This window comes from Palaemon carinicauda, chromosome 9 (assembly GCF_036898095.1).
Source record: "Palaemon carinicauda isolate YSFRI2023 chromosome 9, ASM3689809v2, whole genome shotgun sequence".
Taxonomy (NCBI): domain Eukaryota; kingdom Metazoa; phylum Arthropoda; class Malacostraca; order Decapoda; family Palaemonidae; genus Palaemon; species Palaemon carinicauda.
The window spans coordinates 23,530,825-23,540,774 of record NC_090733.1 but is presented as its reverse complement, the minus strand read 5'-3'; positions in this window follow the sequence as shown (position 1 = coordinate 23,540,774).

The window sequence follows — 9,950 nt, the reverse complement described above, 5'->3', positions numbered from 1 at the left end:
AGTAGTAGTAGTAGTAGTAGTAGTATTTTTATTATAACAAAGTCTTTTATAACAAAAAAATATACAACAGGTAGAAAATAGAATCTATTTACCGAACCGTAGATCGTTAATGAAATAAAAAGAATGTTAGGTCGTCGTCGGATGATACTATTACTCATCAGCTAATGTAGGTGTCGGCTTAATTGGTTAAGAACTATTATTAAAATACTAAATGCATATCCTAATGTAATAGTATCCAGAATGCCACAGCATAATTTTCGAACGTACCCATAGGTTGGTGACCCATTCGGTTTGGTAGTTCATATTAGCTTCCGATATTGTTTTTTTCGTAATGTTGCTTAAACAAATTTAAATGCTCAATATATTTCACTAGATGGTTTTCGTGCTCACTATAAAACAAATTGTAAGTAAAAGACGAAAATTATATAAAACAGTATGTAATGTTAGGTATAATGTTACAACAACAGATATATTAAGGAAGAGTATTATTAGTTATGTCGAGAGTATCATAAACAAAATGATCAAGTAATTAATATCTCACATGAGCTTTATCCTTTCACGTCTAAAACTTGACCATTTGGATTATTTATTGATAATTTTTTGTTTTTAAAGATGCGTTTGGACACCAATCTTTTATTTATACACGGTTTGTTTCAATAAAACCTCGTATGGTCTCCTTTCCACCTAAAGTAAGTTTTGTTCAGTAAATTGTTGGGTGATGGTGTTACACTTCACCCTCTTTTTCTTAGCCCAACTAGATGTTATAACTTTTTTAGAGCTCTGCAAACTGGAGGGTGGTAGGCCAGTAACACTTCGTGACTTAACAAACGTAATTAGATCACCGTAACACAGCAGGAAATAGTAATAAAAATATTCTAAAAAATATTTTTCTTTAGGAGAAGAGTCTCATCAATATTTTGTAGACGTGGTGATATTTTGTAATGTGATAAACTCTATTGGGTAAAGAATCAAATCTTGACAGATTGTACCATTCAAGGTGTAAAAATATTTATTATGCATATTAGTCACCTGCGAAGATTATAATTTACTTGAATATACTTATCAATTGACCTTCAATAAAATTTGTTAATCCTTTACCACAAAAATTTATTCATTTTACTATTGTATATCTTATATATAAAATAAGGAATTCCCAATTGGAGATAGTACAGTGCAGTTGACCTCCAATCTCATGTGAATTCTTTCAGTAGGCGTCTCACTTGGCCCATCATCTTCAAGAACACTCATAAAACATGCAGAAAAACTGTCAACCTGGGTCAAGGTACAGAAAATTCACTTCAAATCATTTCAGTAGTTTTGCTTTGAACATTTTGCATTATAGAAATATATAGCGGCACATTTTATTTACCCAATTTAAAATCTCTCTCTCTCTCTCTCTCTCTCTCTCTCTCTCTCTCTCTCTCTCTCTCTCTCTCTCTTATATATATATATATATATATATATGTGTGTGTGTGTGTGTGTGTGTGTATGTGTGTGTGTGTGTATGTGTGCATGTGTGTGTGTATCTGGGTCATGAGGTTGGTTTAGGTCAGGTGGCTCCGAAACAAGCTAATCTCGAGGCAATTATAAATTTGAAAAGGCCTGGTGATGTTAGAGAGGTAAGAAGAGTGTTGGGCATGACGGGTTATTTCCGCAGATTTGTGCGTAATTACTCTGATCTTGCTCAGCCCCTTACTAGTTTATGAGAAAAAGGAAAAAAGTTCTGGTGGTCGGATCAGTGTAAAGAATCTTTTAATAAACTTAAATCAGTATTAATTACTAATCCCATTTTGACTTCCCTAGATTTTCAGAAGCCTTTTATTATAGCAGTAGATGCCAGTGACGTTGGCATTAGAGGTGTCCTTTTTCAGAGAGAGGAGGACGGGGTTCATCCTGTGTCTTACTATAGTAAAAAGCTTCTGGCGGCTGAAAAACTTTACTCCACTATAGAAAAGGAAGCTCTTTCTTTGGTCCGAGCTCTTAACTATTTCAAGCCGTATGTGACAAATTTTTCTTTCCCGATTGAGATATGGATGGATCACAATCCTCTGGTTTTCATCCAGCGGATGAAGGGAGTGAAGCAGAGGATTTTGCCCTGGGCCGTCTTTCAGCAGGAATTCAATTTGGTTATAAAACACGTTAAAGGAACTGACAAAAAAATTCCTGATACCCTTTCTAGAATTTAGTGTACTAGCTTGATCCTTCTCATACGCCGCCTTGCTCGTTTCTCCATTTGAGGTTGTGTGAAAAAAAAATTTATTAGGATGTAGTTCTCTTTAAATAATAGCTTTGCAGCTAAAGTTTAGGAGTTTTTCTTTGAGAAGTATACACTTTAGTCTTTTCTAAAGTTTCCCCTAGATTAATTATTGATTTGTTCCGATATACTAAGACTTTTGATTGTATAATAATATATATGACTTTTTGGGCTATGATGCTGGTGTATTTTAGGTTACAGTGTATGTCTGTGGGCGTACTGGTAAGTTTAGTTAGGTCGGTTTCCATAAAGTTGGAGATTTTTGACGAAGTACGGTAATATTAGATCTTTAAAATAATGGAAAGCTATATAAAGCTCTTGGTTTGTAATTTTTAGGGTTACTTTCTGTTTGGTGTTAGGTTTATTATGGATTACTTATTGTTCTTACTTTATAGGTGCATTTCCATTTATATATATAGAAAAAAATTATAATTATTCTGTTTGAAAATTTTTTTTCTTCTTCTTCGGGGAGGAAGGTATTATTTATTAACGTAATTTTTTATTTGATTTTATCAGTCTTGTTTCTGCATTTATCTTTTTTATGTAAAATTAGTATAAAACTAATTTAAAGTTTTTTTCTGTTGAAGTACTGCTTTAACCTCATCCCCGCTCATTTTATGATTTATAAGTATCTAGTTTAACGCTTTGTTTCTTTTCTGTGTTTTCTGAGTGCTTGGTGGAAAGAGACACCGGAGTTTACCAGTGAGGAACTCGATTGCTCAAGTACACATGTGAGCTCCAGGTTTCCAAGACATATTTAAGCAGCTGGGTTGTGGGGCTTTTATGAGGATTGCAAGGTCAACTTTCAATGCCTTTTAGCATGTGCATTTCTGCAACCTGCGGCGTTTTGCGGTTCCTGCATGTTATCTTCTGCAGTCCGCAGGGCCAGCTCAGAGATCCTGGCTTTGAGGTGGACTTAAGAGAGACACTCCCGTCGACGCATCCTCGCCATTGTCAGCTGCAGGAGCCTTGGAGCTCGTTGGGTCAAGTAGGGAAACAGTTGCCGGGTAGGATCCTTTATTAACCTTTTTTTTTTTTGGGCCTATATTTCTCTGCCTTTTGTGAGGAGTCCTAAGGAGCTGTACTCCTTACAGTAGTAGTGTTCCTGTGGAGCCGCTACCTTATTTGGAGCTGTGGGTGTTATTTTTCTCCAGCCTGAAAGAGTGTGAGAACGTTTAGGTATTTAGTGTTTTTGTTTAGTTTATTTTTTAAAGTTTTTATTTTTGGACTCTTTTAGTTGAGAGTGTGTTGTTTCCCCTCGGGGAATGTTGTTGCTTAACTATTTGGGTGTTTAATTATTATTTGACTCTCTCTAGTTGAGTGTGTGTTGCTTCCCGTTGTGGAGTGTTGTTAATCATCAAATGGATAAGTGTTCATTGTTAATTGCTTTTTAATTGTTAACTACTAATTATTAGTTGTTAAGTGTTAATTATTAATTGTTATTTGTTTAGTATTAAGTTGTTAAATTGTTAGGTTGTGTGTGTGTGTATGTTTGTGTGTATAAATCCCGAAAGCTGACACATGATGAGCATACAATTTGTATGATAGCCACGAAAGAAAAAACGAGAAGACTTGATTGGAGTCAGTGCTTTCTTTCCTCACTGGGTTGTTTTTCCCTGTTGGAACCCTTTGGCTTATAGCATTCTGAATTCCTAACTAGGGTCGCAGCTTAGCTTGTAGTAATAGTAGTAATGATAATAATAATAATAATAATAATAATAATAATAATAATAATAATAATAATAATAATAATAATAATAATTAAGGGGCTGGAGAGTTCGTGGTTATTTATTTAATTGTATTTTCATTCACTTCCATATATGTAAATTTACGCGATTTTAAAGAATTAGATTTTCATTTCACGTACTTTTATACAAAGACTTATGTAAAATTGTTAAAAGGTATATTGTATGACACACACACCATACTATATATTTTCATAATAACTGACGTCGGTGTGATGCCTCTCTAATTATTGCAATCAGTCAGATCACCTTTTTTTCTGCCATCTTCACCAACACTCCTAACTCCCATTCATAAGGGTTTGCCTTTTCATGCCACATTTTAGAAAATAATCCTGTAAGTAGGATGGGAATCACTTTATTTCGATCCAGCATTATCTCGGCAGTTATTCCATCGCATCCAGGAGCTTTCCATCTCTTTATTGTTTTGAGGATACCTTCGACTTCAAACACACTGAATTCATTCATGGGCACATCAAACTCTTCATCAGCTTCAGGTATATCAATCAAGTTATTCTCTTCATATCTCTTATTCATAACCTCACTAAAGTGTTCCATCCAACGTTGTTTTTCTTCATCTTCTGTTGTTATAATAGATCCATCTCTCTTTTTGATGGGTATATGCTTCTTCTTCTTTTCCCCCAGTCAAGATTTAGTTAATAATTCTCTGAGCAATCTGCTTTTCTGTTTAAACATTCTCTCCAGTCATTCCAGGCTTTTCTTTTGACCTCATTATCAATACTGAAATACTTGCCATGCTCTACCTTATAATTTTCATTAATTCCTCGAAAACTTTCACCAATCAATTTCTGTCTTTGTCTCTCCTTATTATAGTATCCCAGGTATCAGTTGATATCCACAGCTTTCTCTTTGTAACTATGTCCCAGGACTTCACTACCAACTGATTAATATATGTTCTTAACATCACACCATACTTCATTAACTGTATGCTTTTCATCTCTTAGAGTTTCTAAAACTGCAAATGTACTCCCAAATTCAACTGCAAATGTTTCTCTGTTCTCTACCTCTATGCGTGCGTGTGTGTGTTTATATATATATATATATATATATATATATATATATATATATATATATATATATATATATATGTGTGTGTGTGTGTGTGTGTGTGTGTGTGTAGGAATCCCGAAAGCTGACACATGATGAGCATACAATTTGTATGATAGCCACGAAAGAAAAAACGAGAGACTTGATTGGAGTCAGTGCTTTCTTCCCTCACTGGGTTGTTTTTCCCTGTTGGAACCCTTTGGCTTATAGCATTCTGCTTTTCTAACTAGGGTCGTAGCTTAGCTTGTAATAATAATAATAATAATAATAATAATAATAATAACAATAATTAATTGGCTGGAGAGTTCGTTGATTGCGGCGTGAGAGAGGAGTGGCATATGTGGGTGGTGGGCGGCTTTGTCACTACTCTGGCATCTCACAAGGTGGTCGTCCGTGTCCTACCACATTTACGTTAGCTTTGGTTGGTATTGAATGAATGTACTCTTCATCGGGAGTGGAGGCGTTGATGGAGGTCTTAAAGGTGGTGAAGTAGCTTTCTATAGGGGTGTTGAATTTAATGAACCAGTCCTTCATGGGCAAGGTATCGATATCGGGGAGGGCGTTGCATACAGATTCGAGTAGGCGTCTTGCCTAAGGGGCACGAAATTGTTTCATTTCCAGAGGAGTACCGTCTGCTGCAGGTTGTAGGCAAGCGATACTAGTCATTTCTCTGAGGGTGAGCGAAACCTTTTGGCTATACAAGAGGTGGTCGATGGTGAGTGCTGCTCTAGGAGGTATGTTTTGAGGACGTTTTATTCTATCGGAGTGTCCACTTACTCGCAAAGCCAATTGAAGATTTCCAGGAAATTGTCTTCGGCGATCGCTGCAAGGACATTGTCTGCTCTGTTACTTGAGCGATTTTTGCCACTAATGCAAAATTGAACTTCATTGCTGAAACCAGGTTAACAATTTTCTGTTGGCCTAGGGCGGAAGTTTTATGGATGTTGCATGGATAAAAGAGTCAGGTTGGGTGGATATTGCGCAGTGGTGATTGGGAAGGTGGTGGGCAGCTGGTTACACCGGGATCACCAATGAAGCGATTGCGACTAGGTATTGATAGAAAGAAGGGCTGGACACGACTGGTTTATTGATGCGACTTCTCATGCTTATATATAAGCAGGCGAGGATAAAAATGGCTTAAAACCAACTTCTCAAGCTTATATATAAGAAGGCCAGGATAAAAATGGCCTAAAAACTGACTTCTCAAGCTTATATACTGTATACGCAGGAGAGGATAAAAATGGGTTAAAAACTGACTTCTCAAGCTTATCTATAAGCAGGCGAGGATAAAAATGGCTTAAAAACCGACTTCTCAAGCTTATATATAAGCGGGCGAGGATAAAAATGGCTTATAAATCGACTTCTCAAGCTTATATGTTAGCAGGCGAGGATAAAAATGGCTTAAAAACTTTTAACAATATGACACAGGCAATAGCAAGCTTATCTAATATGAGAGAGAGAGAGAGAGAGAGAGAGAGAGAGAGAGAGAGAGAGAGAGAGAGAGAGAGAGAGAGAGAGAGAGAGAGAATCACATTATAATGAATGAGCGTGTATGAAATGCATATCCATTAAAAGCGTCATTAATGTTAGATGATATACATAAAATAAAAAAAAAAACATATAAGTATATCTTTTACCAAACGTTCCAAAGCTTTTGAAATATTAATTAAGTTAGACCCTAGTAGCCGGAATATGTTATGTGTGTTCACGCTGGAGGTATGATAGTGGTGTTTATGCTGGAGGGTCACTAATTGTAAAGAAGAGTTTTAGACTCTTGGCCAAACAAAGGAAATGTTTTACCACGATGTTGCTAATTGGACGTTTGAGAGCTTTGATAACAGGACACATCGAAAATTTCATACAAATGAAAGAATAGATTGAAAAGCAAATGGCAACAGTATCCCTTTGCATCTGATAATTAATTGACGTGCACGTGTTATTTTTTTTTTTTCATATCTTATCAATGCCAAGCGTGAATAAAAGTACCAATCCATTATTTAATACAAAATGAGTCTGTGATATAATTGGCTAAATCCAAAATAAATAACGTAAGTGAATACGTATTTGTATGAATAACACTGAATTTGATTTGTTCATAATTCATTTTCTTTACTTTTAGTTTCTATATTACGCCTAGGGACTATTGTAAACATAGATACACATACACATACATTACTTTTAATACGATATACACATGACATGTGATTTGGCCTAGAAAACAAGCTTGTTGCATATGCAGATGATGCTACTCTCCTTGCATCAATTCCATCTCCTGAATGTAGATCTGGGGTTGCTGAATCCCTTAATAGAGATCTAGCTAAAATTGGTGCATGGGGCAAATTATGGGGTATGAGGTTGAATCCTAATAAAACTCAAAAGTATGATTGTAAGTAGGTCAAGGACGGTGGCTCCTCAACATCCGGATCTCAGTATTAATAATGTTTCTTTAAATTTGTATGACTCTTTTAAAATTTTAGGTGTGATTCTCGATAGCAAATTTACTTTTGAGAAACACATTAGGTCTGTGTCTTCTTCAATTGCACAAAAAATTGGCTTATTGAGAAAGTCTTACAAGATTTTCAGTGATCAATCTATTCTGAAGAAGTGTTTTAATTCTTTCATTCTACCGTGTTTTGAGTATTGTTCTCCTGTCTGTTCTTCAGTTGCTGATTCTCATTTTAATTTGTTGGATAGAAACTTACGGTCTATTAAATTTCTTATTCATGATCTAGATACTAATCTTTGGGACCATAATTCAATTATCTCATATGCATGTTGCATAAGATTTTTCATAATTGTGACTATTCTTTACATTCAGATCTTCCTGGACAATTCCATCCTGTTCGTAATACTAGGCAGGCAGTTAATTCTAATAGCTAGGCCTTCTCCATCATGAGGCTCAATACTACACAGTATTCTAGAAGTTTTATTCCACTTGTGACAAAGTTGTGGAATGATCTTCCTAATCGGGTAGTTGAATCAGTAGAACGTCAAAAGTTCAAAGTTGGAGCAAATGTTTTTATGTTGAATAGGCTGACATAAGTTTATTTTTTATAATTTAATTATGATATATCTGTTTTGACGTTGTTACTCTTTGTAGAATGATTTATTGTGATTTTGTTCTCATCATTTATATATTTCCTTATTTCCTTTCCTCACTGGGGTATTTTTCTCAGTTGGAGCCCTTGGGCTTATAGCATCACGCTTTTCCAACTAGGGTTGTATCTTAGCTGGTCATAATATATATATATACATATATATATATATATATATATATATATATATATATATATATATTCATACATATATATATATATATATATATATATATATATATATATATATATATATATTGTCTATTATCTACTCTATATAGACTAAAATAAATCCGAAATTTTTTACTTGACGTATCCCTTTGGAATTCATTCTGAAAATTCTGTGAAACTGAAAGAAGAAAAATATATCTAGGGAAATCGAGGAACTTGTTTCTGGAAACAGCATATCAGAGGGATCAACACAATCGCCTTTAAAAAAACTTGAATAATCTTACGTTTAGCTTTCAAACCGTGAATATTGTGGAGACAAGTACCTCTTTTGTGCTTCCACAAATAAATGCAAATTTGCTGTCTGGAATTTTGCATGGATGACTTTAAAAAAGGTATCATCAGGTTTCAGTGGTGGCGTGGTTTTGGATATAAAGATATATTTTCCTTGAATGTAAAGTTAATATTTTTTATAATTACTGTAACTGATATAGAGCATCTTATTTTTATATATTTTCACTGAAGAATTTCTGCTGTATAGTTTATATATTTTTTTATTAGAAATATTATCGTACAGTTTTTTTCTATCGATTGTTTTATACGTCTGAAAGTAATTTTGACTAGTGATAAACAATTAATAAATGTTTATGCCTCATTGTATTTTTCATTAATAGGTGACCTAAAAACATGTTAGTTACCTTAAGAAAACTTTTTGATTAAAAGTTAGTCTGTTCATTTCGCTCCTATATTCTTTTAGGTCCTATGTAATTAGATTGATAAAATGAAATAATTGTCATTTGTAATACTACAAAGTCATTATTAATACTAGTAGCAATATCATTAATAGCCAGGTTGACAATGAATAAACTTTAACCTTTGTGTTTCGAATGATATAGTAATTAAAAAAAGAATTCGTGTAACACGTTACACCTAACAATCTTGATTGTATAACAAGATACTGCAGAGACCTGTTTACAAACCCATGCTAGTAAATATTCATCATTTTCTGACTTTCAGTGGCTTGAATCAAGAAATAATAATTGTACTTATACTCTAAGCAATGTAACCCGAGACCTGACTGATATCTACATTGTTCATAAATATTCAATTACAAATCGTAATCGGACTCTATTCTATGTTTATTCCTACAAAATTAGAGAAAAAATTATTGAAGGAAAATATAAAGAACAATGGAAATATGCATATTTCCTTTATTAAAATACTATTTTTATACATTGTTTACTACGACAACCAAATTAACCATGCAATATATGCTCATGATAAAATGTAAATATCCTCCATAATAGTAACTATTAATTTATATTCCTGGTGTCACAGAAGAGAAAAGAATATATTTCAGAAACGAGATTACATTCCCCTCTTCATTCCAATAATTAGCTTTAATAGAGGCATTACTGATATAATCTCCTCCACTGTTTAGTTATCCCTTAATTGCAAGCTAAACAAATATCTCGGTGCATTCATAATCAATCCCTATATCAAGAATTTATTGTTGATTTTAATCATTGGAATGTGATTAAAAGGAATAAAATGCAATAATTTTAATAATAATTTTGCATAATAATAAGAAAAGTGCGATTGGTTTCCATATGAGAGTTTAAT